A 20,428-nucleotide genomic window follows, 5' to 3' on the forward strand; every position below is an offset into this window, starting at 1 on the left:
AGTGCTAAGAGGGAAATTTATTGCCCTAAATGCTTATATCAGAAAAGAAGAAAAGGCAAAAATTCAGGAATTAACTGTCCACTTGGAAGAACTGGAGAAGAACAGCAAACTAACCCCAAAGCAAGCAAAAGGAAAGAAATAACAAAGATTAGAGCAGAAATAAATGAAATTGAAAACATGAAAACAATAGAGAAAATCAATAAGACCAGAAGTTGGTTCTATGAGAAAGTCAATAAGATTGATGGGCCCTGAGCAAGATTGACAAAAAGAAGAAGAGAGAGGATGCAAATAAATAAGATCAGAAATGGAAGAGGAGACATAACCACTGACCTCACAGAAATAAAGGAGGTAATAACAGGATACTATGAACAACTTTACGCTAATAAATACAACAATTTAGATGAAATGGACAGGTTCCTGGAAAGACATGAACAACCAACTTTGACTCAAGAAGACATAGATGACCTCAACAAACCAATCACAAGTAAAGGAATTGAATCAGTCATTCAAAAGCTTCCTAAAAAGAAAAGCCCAGGACCAGACAGCTTCAGATGTGAATTTTATCAAACATTCCAGAAAGAATTAGTACCAACTCTCCTCAAACTCTTTAAAAAAATTGAAGCAGAGGGAAAGCTACCTAATTCATTCTATGAAGCCAACATCACCCTCATACCAAAACCAGAAAAAAAGATATTACAAAAAAAGAAAACTACAGAGCAATCTCTCTAATGAATATAGATGCAAAAATCCTCAACAAAATTCTAGCAAATCGAATCCAACAACACATTAAAATAATTATACATCATGACCAAGTAGGATTCATCCCAGGTATGCAAGGATGGTTCAACATAAGAAAATCAATTAATGTAATACACCATATCAACAAATCAAAGCAGAAAAATCACATGATCATCTCAATTGATGCAGAGAAGGCATTTGACAAGATTCAACATCCTTTCCTGTTGAAAACACTTCAAAAGATAGGAATACAAGGGAACTTCCTTAAAATGATAGAGGGAATATATGAAAAACCCACAGCTAATATCCTCCTCAATGGGGAAAAATTGAAAACTTTCCCCCTAAGATCAGGAACAAGACAAGGATGTCCATCACCACTATTATTCAACATCGTGTTGGAGGTTCTAGCCAGAGCAATTAGACAAGAAAAAGAAATACAAGGCATCAAAATTGGAAAGGAAGAAGTAAAACTATCACTGTTTGCAGACGATATGATACTATATGTTAAAAACCCAGAAAAATCCACAACAAAACTACTAGAGCTAATAATTGAGTACAGCAAAGTAGCAGGTTTCAAGATCAACACTCAAATATCTGCAGCATTTCTATTCACTAGTAATGAACAAGCTGAGAGGGAAATCAAGAAACGACTCCCGTTTACAATTGCAACTAAAAGAATAAAATACCTAGGAATAAATTTAACTAAAGAGACAAAAAACCTATACAAAGAAAACTATAAAAAACTGTTAAAAGAAATCACAGAAGACCTAAATAGATGGAAGGGCATACCGTGTTCATGGATTGGAAGACTAAATATAGTTAAGATGTCAATCCTACCTAAATTGATTTACAGATTCAATGCAATACCAATCAAAATCCCAACAACTTATTTTTCAGAAATAGAAAAACCAATAAGCAAATTTATCTGGAAAGGCAGGGTGTCCCGAACTGCTAAAAGTATCTTGAGGAAAAAAAATGAAGCTGGAGGTCTCACGCTGCCAGACTTTAAGGCATATTATGAAGCCACAGTGGTCAAAACAGCATGGTATTGGCATAAAGATAGATATCGACCAATGGAATCGAATAGAGTGCTCAGATATAGACCCTCTCATCTATGGACATTTGATCTTTGATAAGGCATTCAAGCCAACTCACCTGGGACAGAACAGTCTCTCCAATAAATGGTGCCTAGAGAACTGGATATACATATGCAAAAGAATGAAAGAAGACCCGTATCTCACACCCTATACAAAAGTTAACTCAAAATGGATCAAAGATCTAAACATTAGGTCTAAGACCATAAAACAGTTAGAGGAAAATGTAGGGAGATATCTTATGAGACAATTGGAGGCGGTTTTATGGACCTTAAACCTAAAGCAAGAGCACTGAAGAAAGAAAGAAATAAGTGGGAGCTCCTCAAAATTAAACACTTTTGTGCATCAAAGAACTTCATCAAGAAAGTAGAAAGATAGCCTACACAATGGGAGACAATATTTGGAAACGACATATCAGATAAAGGTCTAGTATCCAGAATTTATAAAGAGATTGTCCAACTCAACAACAAAAAGACAGCCAACCCAATTACAAAATGGGAAAAAGACTTGAACAGACACCTCTCAGAAGAGGAAATACAAATGGCCAAAAGGCACATGAAGAGATGCTCAATGTCCCTGGCCATTAGAGAAATGCAAATCAAAACCACAATGAGATATCATCTCACACCCACCAGAATGGCCATTATCAACAAAACAGAAAACGACAAGTGCTGGAGAGGATGCGGAGAAAGAGGCACACTTATCCACTGTTGGTGGGAATGTCAAATTGTGCAACCACTGTGGAAGGCAGTTTGGCGGTTCCTCAAAAAGCTGAATATAGAATTGACATACGACCCAGCAATACCATTGCTAGGTATCTACTCAAAGGACTTAAGGGCAAAGACACAAACGGACATTTGCACACCAATGTTTATAGCAGCGTTATTTACAATTGCAAAGAGATGGAAACAGCCAAATTGTCCATCAACAGAAGAATGGCTAAACAAACTGTGGTATATACATACGATGGAATATTATGCAGCTTTAAGACAGAATAAACTTATGAAGCATGTAATAACATGGATGGACCTAGAGAATATTATGCTGAGTGAGTCTAGCCAAAAACTAAAGGACAAATACTCTATCGTCCCACTGATGTGAACCAATGTTCGAGAATAAACTTGGAATATGTCATTGGTAACAGAGACCAACAGGACTTAGAAACAGGGTAAGATAATGGGTAATTGGAGCTGAAGGGATACAGACTGTGCAACAGGACTAGATACAAAAACTCAAAAATGGACAGCACAATACTACCTAATTGTAATGTAATTATGTTAAAACACTGAATGAAGCTGCATCTGAGCTATAGGGTTTTTGTTTGTTTGTTTGTTTGTTTGTGTCTTTTTTTTTTACTATTATTATTTTTTTAATTTTTTTCTCTATATTAACATTCTATATCTTTTTCTGTTGTTTTGCTAGTTCTTTTCCTAAATCGATGCACATGTACCAAGAAATGATGATCATGCATCTGTGTGATGATGTTAAGAATTACTGATTGCATATGTAGAATGGAAGGATTTCTAAATGTTGTGTTAATTTCTTTTTTTTCTTTAATTAATAAAAAAAGCAATAAATTTCAAAGTACATTAAAAAAATGCATCTGAAGTCAGTTTCACTCATCATTTATTACTTGTCAGGTTTCTGTAGGCATTAAAATTTGGGATTCTTATTCTATATAATGCGGTGCTGTTTAATAGAACTTTCTGCAGTGATAGAAATGTTTGATATTCACATTGTCCCAAATGGTAGCCAATAGCCGTCTGTAGATTTTGAGTATTTGAAACATGGTTATGGTAACTTTGGCATTTAGTCTTTAATTATATTTAATTTTAATTAATTATATGCTAGTTGTATTAGTTTCTTAAACTGCTAGAATGCAATATAACAGAAATGGATCAGCTTTTATAAAGGGGATTTATTCAGTTGCAAGATTATAGTCCTAGGACTATAAAAATGTCCAAATTCAGGCATCCAGGAAAAGATACCTTAATTCAAGAAAAGCCGATGGGTCTGGAACACCTCTGTCAGCTAGGAAGGCATGTGGCTGGCATCTGCTGGGGCCTTTGACTTCTGGTTTCAAACAGCTTCCCTGGGGATAGTTTCCTTTTCATCTCCAAAGGTCTCTGGCTGTGAGGACTCTGTCCCTTCTGCTCTCTAAATATCTGCATCTGCAAGCATCTCTGTCATTTCTGGACTCACTCCAAAATGTTTTCCCTTTTAAAGACTCTAGTAAACAAATCAAGACCAACCTGGAATGGGTGAAGTCACATCTTCATCTAGTCAAAAGGTCACATCCACAATTGGGCACACCTCATCTCCATTGAAATAATATAATCAAAAGTTGCCACCCTATAGGATTGAATCAGGATTAAAAGAAACAGCTGTCCCCACAAGATTGGGTCAGGATTAAAACATAGCTTTTGTGGGGAACATCATAGATTCAAACCAGCACACTAATGGTTAACTCCTTGGATGGAGCAGAAATAATTCACACTCTCCTGAATCGAAGATTAACATTAGGTTCTTACCTAAGTGTCCCATCTCATCTGCCAATGCATCCTCTGTGCCGTGTGAGGACACCAGCCACACTCAATACCTTGGAGGATCCCAAATGTGTCATACTGCCTCCTACTCCTGACCCATGCTCACATTCCATTCTCCCTTCTATCACTTAATGGAATTTTCTTGTTTCAATATTCTTTCAATTCCATACTCGGTCTAATTTTTCCATAAAATCTAAAGTGATCTTCATTCTTGTAAGTAGCCATTAATTTCTTTCTGTCATTCATACCACCATACACTGAAGACAAACTTTCTCAAATCTACTATAACGTTGAATTGTGCTTGTTTGTTTATATATCTCTCTCCCTTTATAAGACAGTGCAATTATGCATTTCCTGAGAATAAGGATACTGCACTATTATCTAGTATCTAGCAAATACAAGAATTCTAAGAATTTAGTGAAAGACTGAATAAATGGAGAGAAATTTGCAGCTATGTTACTTTTAAAAAATTGCAAAAGTGACCTTGTAAATATTTATTCTGGAAACACACACACACACACACACACACACACACATACACACCTCCTCTAAATAAGAGCCATATTTTCAGAGCCTCTCAGCATTTGGTAGAGTAAAATACCTCTTTTGTTTTACTGGCTGACTCTCTTTTAAATTAAGAAATATAGGAATATGATATGGATTTAGTTGTGCTCTTAAAGTGATAGGATCAAAGTCTTCTTTAAATCCCATCAGTGTATCTCTGTGACTTGTTTTAGTTTGCTAACTGCTGGAATGCCATATAACAGAAACAGAATGGCTTGTGAAAAGGGGAATATTATAAATTGCTAGTTTACAGATCTAAGGCTGAGAAAATGTTCTAATTAAAACAATTCTATAGAAATGTCTAATCTAAGGCATCCAGGGAAAGATACTCTGGTTCAAGAAGGCCCAAGAAGTTCAGAGTTTCTCTCTCAAGTGAGAAGGCACATGGCAAACATGGTCAGGGTTTGTCTCTCATCTGGAAAGGCATGCGGCCAACATGGCATCATCTACTAGCTTTCTCTTCTGGCTTCCTGTTTCATGAAGCTCCCTGGGAAGTGTTTTCTTTCTTCATTTCCAAAGGTTATTGACTGGTGGAGTCTCTGCTTCTCGTGGCTATGTCATTCTGCTCTCTCAGAACCTCTCTCTTTCTCCAAAATGTTTTCTCTTTTATAGGATTCCAGTAAGCTAATCAAGACCCACCCGAATAGGCAGAGAAAGGTCTCCACCTAATCCAGTTTAACTCTTGATTGAGTCACATCTCCAGGGAGATGATCTAGTTACAGTTTCAAACATACAATACTGAATAAGGATTAGAAGAAACGGCTGCCTTACAGAATGGGATTAGGATTAAAACATGGCTTTTCTACGGTACATACAACCTTTCAAACCAGCACAGACTATATGTATAAAATTATCTAGTGATAGTGATAAAGGTCAAAAATTGAGAAATGTTGTGAATATCAAATGCAATGCAAATAGTCCTACTACTTCTGGCGCACATTAGGTCCTGATTGTATATAAAAATATGGAGGAGAGGGAATATATTTGTTTGAGTACAGTTCTTATTTTCCAAACTATTACAGGTTTTCAATGAGAGGGCATGAGAATTTATGGGGTATGATATTGTATAACACTGTTTTGAACATAATACAGATGTCTTGAAATTATTAATTCAAGATTTATGAAATACTTACCAATTAATTGCTTTTTTCTCCCTGATGCTTGTTTTTTAAGTAAGTATTGACAAAGCCTGGTTATTCTTTAAAAGAAATTCATTTTTCATAATGTTTGTATGGAGTGTAGTGCTATGGATCATGAAGATGCATAATTTATGCATTTGGGAGGATGCATTATTGCACGCTTTCATTTTCATTAAATTGTACCCTGAAGATAACTGTAAATATAACTCAAGCTGCCTTTTTATTGACATATAAACACAGATTTCCTTGGTCAGTACTGTGGATGATGATTAAAATTTAAAAGTAATTTTTATTCTTAAGAGAAAGAACATTAGCCTGCAGGAGGTAGCTCATTTGTTTTATAACTGTTCCCATCTTTGAACAAAAGAAATCGCAATAGGCGTAAAATACCTCTGCTAGCCACTTTGTTAGCTTTACTATTTTAGAAATTAATTTTTACAGTCTCATTTTTTCCACATGCCTTCATCTAAAGCAGAATCTATTGACAGCTACATATTCTATGTGACATGTTATGTTTTGTTCATTAATCATTCGGATTATTTAATCTCATCTATTATCTGTTTCCCTCCTCTCTTTTCACTATCAAAATATATACACATTGGTTTTATACTGCAAAGTAATGGAAAGTTTCCATGTTTAAGCAGGAATTCTCCAGGTAAACTCTTCTTTGGGAGAGGCAGAATCTAAAAGAATGTTACTGGTATAACATAAACTTAAAATATGGGGTGTTGGCTTTGGGATTGAATAGTGGAAGACAAAAAAAAAGCTAATTTTATGTTTAAGGTCAAAAATGGAAAGGAAATATTTTAGGAGGCTGGAAAAATGGCAAACCATATTTTTCACTCACAGTAAATATTTTCTGTCATGAATTGAAAGGATGGAAAATGGGCACATTCAACTTGTAGATTTGGGGAAGATGTTTTTCAGGAAAAATGTTGAAAGCTGGAATTGATTGCTTTTAGCAGAATATGATAAGATATTAAGACAAATGGACTTTGGTATTAGACTTGTATGTGAATCATAGCTTCACCAGTTTAAAATGTTTTTCTAAGTTTCTTTTGTAATACTCTAAAGTCTAAAGCATATTGGTAGGCACATACACCCACAATCCAGTCATTTGCAATCTCTGAGCTTTACCTTCAAGTTTTTTTAATATTACAGTTATCGTATCTTCAACGTGGCGCATGTATTACAAGTGCATATACTTTGTGCCTTAGAGACTGCATCTGAAAACTAAGGATATGATGACTCCTTCTCACAAGTGTTATTATGCTTGTGTTAGTCAGGATTCTCTAGAGAACAGAGCCAACAGGAGATATCTGTAATTTCAGATTTAGAAAGGTGTCTCATGCAAACAAGGGGATACAGAGTCCAAAATATGTAGGGGAGGCTGTGAGGCTGGAAGCCTGATAAAGGTCCTTGCACAGGAGAGGCTGGCTGATTGAGGAAAAACTGAAAATTCTCTCTTCTCCCTTAAAAGTCTTCAACGGATGGGATTAAATCCAGCTGATTGGATTTTCACGTTGCAGAATATACACCATTAATTGATTGTAGATGTGACCAGCCACAGATGCAATCAACTGACTTTGACTTAACAAACCAGCCTTGGTCAACCAGCCATGAAATATTCTTACAATAATGGGTAGGTCAGTGCTTGCCTGAGCAGACAACTGGACACCATGACCTGGCCAAGTTGACACCCAAACCTAACCATCACAAAGACCTAATGAAATAAAGACCTGCAAGGAAAATGTTCTTTATAAATGAAAGAACAACTATAAATGCTCTGTACATGAATCATTGATTATTTGTGTTATTCTATAGCTTTTATGATACATTAATATTTTCATAAAGGTTCCTAATACTTATTTCTATGTAATTAATTACTATGGTGCTATGATGTGTCTCATTTGCATAATTGCTTGACATTTATCCAATCCTTTCAATGGATTATATATAGTCTGACCACCATATAACAACTGCTGTTTGCATGACAGGAGAGCAAGACAAGTACTGTAGAAAAGTCACTTAAGAAATGGAAGCAAAGGTTTAAATTTATTATTGACCATCTACTTTATCCAAGGATGTTGGACCACTTGGGGCTGCTTAGGTTTGGCCCAGGATGCCCCTCCCCCCACAAAGGCATGAATGAGGGTTTAAATCTAGTCACCTGCCTAGACTGAAAACCATCAGATTTCCCACCCTGGCACCCTCCACAATACCTTTGTCTCTATCAAAAGCCCTAGTTTCCACTCATCATAAAGGTGATTTATGACTCCATCAAATGGAAAAGAGTTGGGAATTTTCAGATATATCAAGACAAAATCTGGAGGGCTATCTCATTCTTAAAATAAAATAAAATCTTATTCTGAGACAAATAGCTCTCATCATTCTTAATTTATTTGAATTAACTAAAAGGAACATGTAGAAGCTTTCAGAACTGCTAGAGAGTTCTGTTTTCTGATATCGGGCAATAGATATTTCATGTACATAGAATGAAATCTGTAAATGAAAGCTTTTAAAATACCCAAACCATGTTAAAAGGCCTAGCAACAGTTACATGTCTGATCCAGTGTGAGGCTTTCCAGATTTAGGTGGATATATTCAAATTCATTTCTTCAGAAAGAGCTGTAATTGGCAAACAGCATATTCTATTTATTAATGTTACTTCTATTTATATTGTACGTGTTCCCTCACCACCACTGATGATTACTCAAAATGTTGCAAGCTAGCCTATGGAGAAATAGGGAAGAAAATATTTGTCTCTGAACCCATGCACTCCCTTGAGGGAATTTCCATTTCACAGAGGAGTGGGTGCCAGATGTTTTTGATACATTGTTTCTCCTAGAAACATTGCTAAGGAAGGAAAATTAAGATCCTTAAATCATCACCTCAGAAGCCCATGTCATCTCTGAGAGCAGTGAGTGGTCTGAAGGGGCAGAAGCCCTTGTAAGTAATCTCTGAATTCTGGCCCCCAGATGTTAAGATGAGGCAATGCTGGTCAGTGAGCAAAAAAAAAAAAATTGATTCTGAAGACCCAGAATTCTGGGTCAAAGCACAGCATATCATCTTCCACAAACTAGTTCCCAAGAAGCAACAAAAATATATAGGACTGACAAACCTCTTAAAACCCATTGCTATAAAAGACTATGGAGTGAGCAAGGGGTAATTAATATAATTTATAGTTTCCTAATGCTCTCCCATATGACTGCTATGACCCCAGGTCTTCCTTCCTTTTTCGGGTAAAACCATTAAAAATATCCTATTTCTACTAAGTTAAATGAACACAAGGCAGCTCCATTTCAGAAGAGAACTAGTATGTCTTGAAGACCATGATTAATTTAAACTATTAATAGCCATTTCTACCAGTTCCTAAAACAGAATAAGTTAATCTTAATGTTTGGGTTTTTGACAAAATGTTTTGGTTTACTGTTTGATTAAAAAGCAGAGTTAAAATGGACATGATGCATCGTTTGGGCATTCTTTTGCGTTAGAGTAATCTGTATTTTTGTTACCAGTTTTTGCTGAAGGAGCCACAGAATGACAGTGTGGTTTAAAATTGCCTATGAAGCACAATGTGCTCGTGAAAATTATGTTATAGAAACGCTATTTCTTTGCCATTTAATTCAGTCTCTCCAAAAGCAGGCATGTGCTTGAGATAAGAGCGTAAAGCTTTCCTGTACTCATTTCTTCAAACTATCCTGCATTGTATTTCTCAAAGTATATCAGTGGCAAATCTCCCGTTTGTCTCAAAATCTCTTTCCTGCTTCTCAAGCACATTGTCTAGGATTCCTTCCACCTCAGCTTCTAAATTAGCACTCAGATCTCACACTTTGATTCAGTCCCTGTCTATTTGGGTACTGGGAAACGGAGGATGTGTTACCTTGCAGTTTGTATTAGTTTCCTGTTGCTGCTGTAACAAAATAGCACAACAAAATTAATGGCTTAAAATAGAACAGATGTATTGTCTTACAGTTCTGGAGGTCAAAGATGCAAAGTGTGTCTCATGGGTCAAAATCAAGGTATCTTGGGGCTACGTTCCTTTCTGGAGACTTAAGGAAAGAATCCATTTTCTTCCCTTTTTCAGGCTCTCCAGGTTGACCTTGTGACCTCCTTTTCTCCCCAAAGCCAGCAATAGCTGGTAAATCTTTCTCACATTACTTTACTCTGACACTGATTCTTCTGTCTTCTTCTTCCACATTTAAGAATCTTTGGGATTATATTGGGCTCACCTGGATAATCCGAGATAAGATCAACTGATTAGCAACCTTAATATCACCTCCTACCTTCATTCCCTTTTGCCGAATAATGTCACATATTCACAAATTCCAGGGATCAGGACTTAAACATCTTTGGGGAGAGAGTGCATTACTCTGCCTACTGCAGAGTCTGACCCAGATTTTAATCCTTGTTTATCTGCAGTTTAGACATGATACATTATTTATCAAAGGTTTAGTTTCCTAAACAGAAATATGAGGACATTTTGCCTTGCCGTATGATAACTACCATTTGTGAGACACTTACTAAGTGCCTGATGTAGTGCTATGGACTTTACATCACTTATTTATTTATTGACCCCAAATAAATATTCATGCCTATTAAGAAATTGTGTGCTTTTTGTTCCTGCCAACTGAGCAACATGTCAATTTTCTTAAAGTCTTTTGTTAGGAATCATTCGTTTTATTTCCTTCCCTGTTTATTCCAGAGCTATGGGAGTTGGTAATGATTGTGCCCTCTGCAGACCCCAAGTTTTCCATTGGGTGGGCTGCCCTAATAACTGACGTGGAGCTGTAGTGGACGTAATGAGCAGAGAACATTACCAAACCATTTGGCCATTCACCTAAGCCACATTCTCCATTCTAGCTCTGTCTGATAACAAAGCTAAAATGCTGACCGCATCACTTTATCTTCCATATGCAAGATGAGTTTTATTTGCAGCCCCCCTAAACTTCCAATATCCCTTCCATACAGAAATTCTAGATTACCTTACCGGTCTCCAGCTGACACCTAAACACAGGCCTAACACCAATGACCTGATTCTTAATTGTTATTCATCTTTGGGAATATACCAGAGTTATTTAAAGGATTAAATAATTTTATAAACCAACATCTCAGACATAATATCCAATAACTGTGATGAATTGCCCTATGAACAGAGGACTATCAAGTAGACAATAACTTTTAACATGTTTGCAGAAGGCAATTGTTAGATTAATTATCTCTCAGCATATAGAACAAAACAATTTTTAATCTAATCAGAGGTGTGTTTGCTCATTACTTTATTATTTCCTTCATTCATATGTGTATTTATCTTTACTTTTTAGAGAAGATACAAGGTAAAATGGGTGAAGACTGAATCTACTTATGAGCATGGCATTCATGTTTTAAAATAAACTACATAAAAATAAAATAGAATTCATTTAATCCCTATACCTCTCAGAGCTAATATTTCTTTTTTTTTTTTCCCACCCAATATAGCAGAGTATAACCAAAGGAGATTACAGGAACTTATAATAAATAATATCAATTCAATTTTATAGCCATAATTTTTACTTTCATTTACTCTAGCATGAATTTGTCCTTATAGTTTTCAGTAGTAACATAATTTAGTGTAACTTTAAAAGACAGTATCTGAATATATATACCCCTTATACTGGTAAGTAGACAAAGTTAAGAGAAAATTTAACTTGATTTAAAAATATATATTTATATATATATATACTTAAAAAATATATGGACAAAATACAAGTAATATCAGGGTTTCGTGGAAAAGCTGACTACTAAACTAACCAACTAGTGACAGATTTTCATTCTGGGTGATAAGTTACAGATCAGTAAATATTCTCAAGACATCAAATCCAGAATGTGCTCAGCCTGCCTCTAAGGATTAGTCTGTACAGCTATTGGTATCTTCGAAGAAAAACAGTGACAGATGTTGTATCATTCACTCTTGTTGTTGGGCAAATTTATATAAGCATTTCAGTACCACGTAGCTAATGTTAAAACCAGACTTTCCACATGTAAAAATATGCATTGTTGGTTTAATTGGTATGAATACCTGCTGTATCATCTTATGCCATGATAGTCAGGTATGATGTGGAAATTTTTCCTTTTTGAAAAAACAATTTAGAAAGCCATTTCTGGTTTGATTTTCTCTACTACAATTTTTTTCTAAGACCTTTTATGAGTAAGCTCCTTTGATATTTGCTTGGAGGTGTTATGATTTGCAATGTAGGATCACATAAGAATTAAGAGGCTAGACAGTAGAGCCTGAAAATCTAAGCTTGAGTCCTAGTTTATCCATATGAATTGTGTATCCTTGGGGAAATTACTCAACTTCTCTAAGCTTCAGAATATTCATCCATAAATAAAGCACTGGTGGACCAGCCTCAGACAGTTGTTAGAAACATTTTTGAGAAAAGTCATTTTCATGTCCTAACATAATGACTAGCATCTAGTAAGTAATATTTACTAGCTGTTAGTATTATTTTGTATTCATCAGGGTCTGAGCAGAAGCAGATATCACAGCCAAAATATTGAATAGAGAAGACTTAATCTAAATAAAGGTGTGGGCAAGTGTTAAGGAAACCAACAAGGAGTGATTGAACATGCAGGGACCACCAGTGGTGGCCCACAATGACCATTTCTGGAGGGCAAAGGGAAAGGACTGGTGTTATCAGAATTCAGAGAGCCCTGGGAGAGGAGCCTCTGGCTGAGTGCTGTGCCAACCCAGCCACTGACCTAGGCACAGTCCAGGAGGAGCAGGGGAGGTGAAAAATGCCCCTCCTGCCCTCCAAGCACCTCCTGGGGCAGTTCATTTATCAAACTCAATGGAAACAAGGGCCTCTCTTTCTTTCTCTCCTCTCTATGTCCATCTCCTCTTCCTTCTTTCCTTCTTTCTTTCCTCCCTCCCGCCTTCCCATCCTTCCTTCCTTCCTTTCACATGAACCCTGTTGTCCTTTAACGCAAGTAAGACCTGGGGTTTTGTTCTATGTTATGTATTGACTGGCTGTGAGACTTTGAACAAAACCCGTAGCATTAAGCTGCTACTTAGTGTTTATATTTTAATGATATAAAAAGCATATTGAATAAAAGATGCTTTCACTTAAATTAGATATTTAAATTACATTAAATATGCTATAATTTAAGTTATATATTCCTTTCATTTTATAACTTTGTTCAAAGTTATTTTTAAACTATAAACTATAATCATATTTTGATACTAATTCTTTTATGAGATCTGGTTGGTTTTATAGTGCCTTGCTATGTTGATAGAAAATAAAAAACAATTTCAAATAATTCGATTGATAATGGTTAATGTTGCTATATTGCTAGGATTTTTATTTTTATTTTACTCTCATCATAGAAGAAGAATGATATAATGCACCAGGTGGAAATCCACTTAATCCTAGGGTCAGGAATGCAAATAAAATATCTCTGCAATAATATAGTCCAGCTGTACTTTGAGGGTTAGCAAAGTTCTCAGTTGTCTGTGACATCAGAAAGATTTTTCACAGTACTTTTTTCAGCTGAATTGGTCATGTCCAAAGATACGGGATCTGCCAAACACAACACACAGTGTGCATGTATGTGTATATGTGGGAGATTTCAAGGTATGGGCCATTATGCTCCAAAATCATGCCGTTATGGTCCAAAATCATTTAGTAAATGTACATTCACATTTTTTATTGAATGTTTTAGAATTCACATTTGTTCTGACTAGATTATTAGGAAGTCCAAAAGTACTTTCTAGTGACTAAGTTACGTGAAACTTAGATGAAATAAAGGCCGTGCATTCCAGAGAACTTGCTTATCATTGGCCCTTTCACTTGACTGGTTTGATGCAGTGAAAAGTGGTATGAACCATGAGTCAAATCAGCTGGATTCATGTCCAGATTCTCCTTTTTGGACTTCAGTTTTTTAAAAGTACAATAATATGCTATGACTAGAGAATCTCTGAGGGCCCTCTGAATACTGAAATGTATTGGAGCTTTACCAATTTTAAAATTCACATACTCTAAGCTTTTATGTGCCAAAAAGTGGTGTCTAAATAAATGTTTTAATTTTAAGAAATAAAATCTAAATAAAGTCAGTCAAAATAGCTTCTGAGTATGGATACTTTAATGTGTAAATGTCCATTAGCTTATACATCATGCCATAGGAATTCTTGTTTATGCAAGAATTATGAAAGCATTGCATATAAGTCTGATAGCATTGCTTTCCATTCTTTACTGTACATTAAAATAGATATCTGTAACATTCCTTATGTCACAGAAAAGTGTGCTTTGCACAAAATCATTTAAGAAAGCTTTTCACTATGTATGGTAATGTTTATTAAATTTCATGTATGTTTGTGTTACTGTAAGATATGTATATAATTTATTATCCCAGGAATTTCTGCAATGCTTTTGAGATAATCACAAATCATGTTGCTATTATTTAATCTCAGTACTTTTCTTCATTTAATATGAATGTTTTCTAATGGTCAGGCATGGTTTAGTGAGATTCAAGAATTATAACAATTCCAATTCCATTTTATGAGAAATTAAATTTTCAGAATAAAATTTAAATGCTTGAACATATCTTTTTTATCTTATTTCCTGATTTCATCTCTAACTTCATTTATTTCCACTCTTCATATCCAATGCTCCAGACATAAAGAAATACTTTAAATTCTGCATGTACTCTATGTTCTCTTTCATCTCTAAGTCCCAGAAGCCTGTGCTATGTAGTGGATTCAACGGTGGAAACCAGAGGCAAACTCCCTCTGATGGTTCCCAGCTCTACCAGTCCTTTGCCATCTGAAATTGTACAAGTCATTTAACTTCTCTTAGGCTCAGCCTCCCATTTATAAAGAGTACTTTCTTCATGGAGTTGCTGTAGGGATTAGACGAGACAGTTTCTGCAAAGCTTTTAGCACAGCAGAGAGACAGCAAACAATAAATGTTAACCAGGTTATTATCATCAAAAAAGTGTTAGACTTGTTTCTTTTAACTAAATGCTCTCCTCCCCTTTCTCTGCCTGACTAGCTCACACTCATTCACAAGACATACCTTAGGGATCTCCTCCAAGAAATCTTCTTAGCGACCCTTCACTGTCCCCTACTAACAGACTAAGTTAGTTTTCTTTACTAGGTGGACTCTTCTTCTTCCCTTTATCCTAAAACCCAACATACTATATAATTTGTCTGTTTACTTCTCCATCATTAATGTGCACATTCTTTGAGGCAGAGATTCTTTGTTATTCCTTTGTTACTATAGTCAGCACCAGACAAAAGGTAGCTCTATCAGGAATCCTTATTTGTAAAAACAGAAATATATTTGATTCATACTCAGGCTTCAACAACAGAGAAACTTATTAGAGTAAGGAACTGAAGACCAGGGGTGCATCAAGCTTTGCTTTGTGATCCAAAGGTTCAAAAATCTCGGAGAAGATTCATTCCTTTCCATGGTTCCTTGGCACCTTTCAGAGTGCTCTTTCAATCTAAGGCTGCTAGTGGCTATAAGGCTTCTCATTTATAGTGAGCAGAAAGGAAGAACATTTTTCCAAGAAGCTCTCTTGGGAGAATAACAAAGCTTCTTTCTCGGAAGCTCTCAAAAACCTACCAACACATTGACCTGAATTGGGTCAATCACTAGCCAGGAGCATGGGTTGTCCCTCTTGGCTTAGGTCAGTCAGTTGTAACTAGAGCTGGGACTGGGTTTTCTTTTCCCATTTACATGATCTGCATGGAGAGGAAAGAAACTTGAATGAAAATAGGAACACTATTACTCCCAAAAAGGAGGAATGAATATAGTAAGTAAAAGAATAGTAAGCTCCTTTTCCGAAGGCAGGAAACTTTGTGAGAACTTGTGATCCTTGAGGCCTTGTCATCTGGCATACGAGGTGATAGGCTTAAGCATGATTCCCCCATTTTTACCTCTTTGAAATGGAATTAAATGACGCGTATGAGAGCTAGCCTTTGAGATGTATATTGGTGCATATGCTATTTGAATTTTAATGTGAGCTTCGTGAGAGCAGGATATATTTTGTTCACTGCTGAATCTTCAGGTCATAGAACAGTGTCTGACACATAGTAGACATACAATAAACATTTGGTTAATTATTAATTTAAGCCATTAAAATTTCCATAATTTGGGATTTACCAGTGGAGAAATCAGAAATACAGAAGCTGGGACCAAAAACTAAAAAATAAAAATTCACATTCATTCTGGCTATATTATTAGGATGTCCAACGCCCTTTGTTGATGACTAATTGACACGGTATTAGAAAACAGGGATGAAATAAAGATCAGGCGTTCCAAAGCACTTGTTTGAATCATGTGTGTAATTTCATCATAATATGACTAATGCAGGAATTAGCAGCAGTGAGGCAAGGACTTTGGACTTGTTAACCCATTCTGGGCTATTTTCAACACAGCAATCCTAGTTCAAACCTAATTTACCTCATATCACCCTGTAATGGTTCTTCATTTCACTTAAAATGAAAGCCAAAATACTTAAAGGGCCCAAGACAACTTCAGCCTACCCCATTGGCCTCCTACGACCACCATAACCTCTCTGACTTCATCTACTCCCCTCCTCCACTCACTCCTCTGCCATCACAGTGACTTCTTTGTTTCTTAACATGTCAGATACTCTCCGGCATTAAGGCCTTTGTGCCATTATTTTGCTTTGGCTTGAATGTTCGTTTCTTGTATCCCTCCAATCCTTGCTCCGATGTCCCCCTTCCATGAGGCCCACCCTATTTAATGCTGCAACCTGATCCCCTGACTCCTGATCCCCTTACCGTGCTCAATTTTTATTTTTCTTCCATAGCACACATCATCTCTTCTCATACTATAATTTATTTTTATCAAGATTATTTTGTTTGCTGATTTATTCTGAGTCCATAGAACAGTGCTGGCATGTAATCAAGGTTCAATAAAAATTTACTGAATTGAATTGGATTGAATAAGCTTACATTATATTAACATATGAACCATTTATTCATATCTTAGGTAGTTCAGGTTGAGCTCATATAGAACAGTAACAACAAAAGAGCAAATTGAGTTCCACTAGATCCTTCTTTATTTTCCAACATGGTGACTATTACTTAACTGGGCCTCTTGTACACTGGAAACATGCTGCCAAACCAAATGTATTTGAGCATATTTGAGGTTTTTTTTGCTACATTTTAATGAAATCCAACTCCCAAGTGGGATTAAACAACAATATGATAGGTACAACAGTTACTCATTCATCGTCACTCTGGGTTCCAAGACATTGACCAGCCTTGATACTCCTGTGTAAAAATTCAAATATAGGTTTTATCGTGCGATTCATGAGGATTAAAACTTGAATTTTCACAACAGATCCCTGTTAAGTAATGAGGATTATATGTTTGTCCATAGAAGGGTACATAATTTTAGCTACAAAAGGGGAATTTCTGTTCTAAATAAACTATAACCCTACATGTAAACTTTACCAAAAAACAAACAACAAAAACCCCAAAACTAAAAAAAACAAACAAACCGGTATATAATACCTGCTTTAATGGAATCTTTTAATTGTACAGAAACGAACACATATTTAAGAGATAAATGGTGCTTTTAATTTTTTTTCCTTGGTGCTTTTTTTTCTTTCTCCTTGGTGCTTTTAATTTTCTTCTTCTTGATTAGAGTTCCCTCTAAACTTTGTTAATTGGCACCAGTGAGAGCTGCTTACACATAAACTAGTCAACCATTTACATGGTGATAATAACTTGGCACGGCTTCGGCTCGGTAGAGCTCCATTCCTTGAAGATGTTAGTACTTTTTTTTTAGAACGCTTTCTCCATTTATATCTGTTTACCATATGTTGAAAGAAGGAAGGACAATGGTTGAAGTCTCCTATGTCATAACTTTAAACTGCCTGGATAGTTTGATTTTCTTAAGTCTGGGCCACTAATTTCCCCTGAGTCAGGCCATCTGTCAAGCTCCTGTCTTCTCTATAACATCCTGCATCTCTCCAAACTCCCCCAGCTGAATTTATCTAAGTTTTGCTCTTCAAAATTAGAAATGTTTGCTTGTCTTATGACAATCCTCTGTGTAATCCTCCCTTACTTTAATCAACCAAAATTGTTCTTATTGTCCCCTATAAATCATTCATTCCTTTATTCAATTATTTCAATAAATGTTTAACCCTACCACGTGCCAGGCATGGTTCTGTAGACAAGAAATTTAGTGGTGAACAAGATAGACAAATCGCTTCCCTCATGGAATTTCCCAGAAGTTGTCAGACTGTTTTTTTGGAGTCCTCTCCCTGATGAGTCACACCTCTCTGCCCTCACCCTCTCCTGAGGTCCTCCCCTTGAATCTGGACTGTGGCCAGTTAGAGAAAGCCAGGCTATGCCAGTAAGGACCCACATTTTAAAAAGGATGGGAGCTTCTGCCTGCACGCTCCACAGTAAGTTACCCATCCATCATGCATGGCATTGGACCACCCTGCCACAACCATGGTGTGAGAAAGGCAGTGTAAATACCCAGAGAAGCAGCGGGAATGAGGCCGTCTTGGCACTGAATCACCTCCCCCAGTTCAGCTAATGCCACCTTGAGGAGACACAAAACATCCCTGCAAAACCTGGGACACACAACTGTAATCAAATAAATGGATTGCTGCCTGGAGACACTAAATTTTGAGAGAATATTATGCAGCAATAAATAACCCAAACCCACGACTTTTTCAGATAAGATTGATTTGATTCTCTCCAGATTGCAGCCCCCTGCCCCACCCCTGCAGTTCTCCTATTACATATTTACAGATTTCTAAAAGAAAATGCGTATAAAAGTAGTTATGTAAGCAGCAACTATGCATAAAATGCTATTCACCTCTGGTATTTATTTCTTCATTTAATCACACACACATGCATTTATTCTTTCATTCATTCAATATTTATTTTAATAATAATTGAGCATCTATTTTGTGCCAGGCTCTAGAAACATGAAATACATTATTGAGTAAAACTGACATGCTGTCACTTCCCTCATGGAGTTTGTATTCTAATGTTGAATGTGAGGGACATGTCTATGTGTTGCCAAACTTTTATATTATAAAACTTTAACCAGTAGCCCAAGGTTGGTTTCCCCTTTCCTTCTCTTTTGCCATCTGGGGAAGGGCTCTATGAAGTTTCTTTAAGTTGTGATAAAACATAATAATGTCAATAGAAATCTATCATATATTTATAGTAAATAGAACTTAAATAAAACAATAAAATTAATCAGTTACATATTATTAAAGGGCATAATAATTTTTTCACATGGTAGTGACAATATATTTTTTCTTTGATTTCTCTTCACAGTATTACAAAACTGTTGAAGAATTTTAACTGGGGAAAAGCAGACACTAAAGAATGAATGAATAATGAACTAATAACTGTAAGGTCAGTAGAAAGTTAAGTATGTGAAATAAAATATAAATTGTATAAACAGTTGTAATATGCTAAAATCCATTTTTATCATATTAAAATGCAGTGAAACAAACATAAAATTTATCACTTATTAATATGCGCATATTTTCCCCTATGGCACTAAATGGTAAACCTAATCATTTATTACAATTAGTAGGCCTGGTATTAAACTAAGACTTACTTTTTTCTCCTCTTTGTAGTAATTTATTTTTTATTCATTTTTGATTGATTGAAATACTTTAATCATTTAATATTTTAGTCTTTTAATTCTCTTTTCTCATAAAATCATGTTTTTAATGCATCAGAAGACAAAAATTCCAGTTTCACAGGAGTTTATTCACTGAGTTCTCTGTTCCCTAAGCAGTTTTTTCCCAGTCTATCCCTTGTCATTTTAGATAACCTTATATACCATTGGTTCTGAGAAAGCAATGGAATGAATGAGTGTATGAATGAATAAATGGCCTACTATATAGTGTATACAACCAGGAGAACAGTTCATTTTAGTTTCTGTCCCATCCTCCCTCTTCCCATCACCACCACGAGCACTCTTGACTGAGTTTCCCTACACCGATGCCCCATGCTTTCTGATTCCATCCTCCTCTTCTGCATGATAATGATGGCAAACCCATCATCATCCATAGATCTCTGACCACTGGTATGCTGGTCAGTGTTTAATGATGGGTTCTTTAAGGAATAAAGCCCTGATTTCTAGCACTTGCCAATTTAGATGGTGTAAATCCTCCTACCATGGCTGATCTCAAGCTGCTACTATGAAATCACTAAAGGCAGAGTTGGGGAGAAATGAGTCATAGCACTCCTTTACCACGTGCACCTCATTAAAACATCTGTACTCTGCTCAGTCTGCTTTTCAGAAAACTCCATTAGCTGTGGTCCTCAAAAGAAGAATTCTAAAAGGAAATT

At 36.0% G+C, this 20,428-nt stretch overlaps 1 long non-coding RNA gene across 1 annotated transcript in view; it reads right to left on the reverse strand.

The window, feature by feature from the left end:
• Positions 1–10,030: 10,030 nt before the first annotated feature.
• The window catches only part of LOC143690284 (uncharacterized), a 242,830-nt gene continuing 232,432 nt past the window's right edge, over positions 10,031–20,428 (reverse strand). The window contains exon 7 of the long non-coding RNA XR_013179113.1: positions 10,031–10,313. This is a non-coding gene — a long non-coding RNA (uncharacterized LOC143690284). The remainder of the gene's footprint in view (positions 10,314–20,428) is intronic.

The sequence above is a fragment of the Tamandua tetradactyla genome, chromosome 7 (genome assembly GCF_023851605.1).
Source record: "Tamandua tetradactyla isolate mTamTet1 chromosome 7, mTamTet1.pri, whole genome shotgun sequence".
NCBI lineage: Eukaryota > Metazoa > Chordata > Mammalia > Pilosa > Myrmecophagidae > Tamandua > Tamandua tetradactyla.